Below are 1339 nucleotides of genomic sequence, written 5' to 3' on the forward strand. Positions count from 1 at the left end.
TCTTTAATTCTGAATGCAGGAAGCAAACCATGGTGCTTTTAGTGGTAAGGACAGAAATCAAGAGAAGCTTTGAGATATCTGCTACAGACTCAGTGCAATATGAATGTCAGTCATTTTCAGCATCCCTTCTACAAAGAGTGTTGATTACCCCTCACCAGACCATGTCACTAGTGTGTTAAAGACGCGGGCATCATGCAGTTACTGTAGTGTCTCTACTATCCATTTTTTTTCTAATACCTGATAACTTTATTTCAGTTATTCTTTGCTGGCTCAGCTGGTAAAGAATCTGCCTTTACCTGCAGTGCAGGAGACTTGGGTTCAAGCCCTGGGTTAGGAAGACCCCCCGGAGACGGGAATGGCTACCCACTCCAGTATTCTGGCCTGGAGAACCCCATGGACAGAGGAGCCTTGGTGCTTCCTATGACCAGTGTGTTCTCTTGGCAAAACTCTGTTTTTGCAGTCCGTGGGGCCGCAGAGAGTTGGACACGTCTGAGCAACTAACACTTTCACTTTCAATAATATTTGCCTTCATTTCATAGATTTTTAAATACATTGTTTCAGAAGGGGGTTCTGAGGTCATGCCAAATGCCAAAGGGGTCCACAGAAGAGAAAATGTCCAAGCCCTGGCCTCCTGCCCCCACAAAGGTGCCATGAGCTTAATGCCCCATTAGTCAGTACCTTCAGGTTGCAAACTAGGCAAAATAGATCTTTTCCAAGGGAACCAGTCCTCGTTTCAGACCTCCTAGCTTCCTAAATTTAAGTGGCAACTTCAACTTTGTTCCAGCACTTGGTGCCAGGAATGCAAGATGAAAGAAGGCCATGGACCGGAGCCAACCACAACCCAGCCTCTGAGCCAGGAGAAGGAATAGACAAAGCTGGAAAATAAGCAGAGGGCTTTGTTATTACAGAAACTTTGGCTGGGGTAAGTAACGCAGGCTGCAAAGTGCACAGGGTCACACAGAAGCAAAGATCTGGGGCCCATTTGTTTGGGAGCCAAGGATATGGGGAGAACCCGCCAGGATCATAATGCTGGCTGGCACCGTGGGGTAATGACCCAGAACTGGTTTGTTTTGACAGCAAACTCAAGGCAGATAACTGAGATGCTACACTGTTAAAAGCAGACTGGCCTCTCAGATGAGCCCGGGACCAAAGGCACCAGTTGCCTGAGGACACCGCTTTCTCTTTCTCTCCCACGTGGGCAGCATTAAGCACAGGGGTTTAGCAGAAGCATCCTGGAATAGAGGTTGGCCAGTCCAAGGAAAAGATGAGGCCACTGGGTGGCTGTGAAAGCCAGCACACATCTGGCTGGCAACCCTGCCAAGTGCCCATCTAAGCCAGA

The sequence above is a fragment of the Cervus elaphus genome, chromosome 15 (assembly GCF_910594005.1).
Source record: "Cervus elaphus chromosome 15, mCerEla1.1, whole genome shotgun sequence".
NCBI lineage: Eukaryota > Metazoa > Chordata > Mammalia > Artiodactyla > Cervidae > Cervus > Cervus elaphus.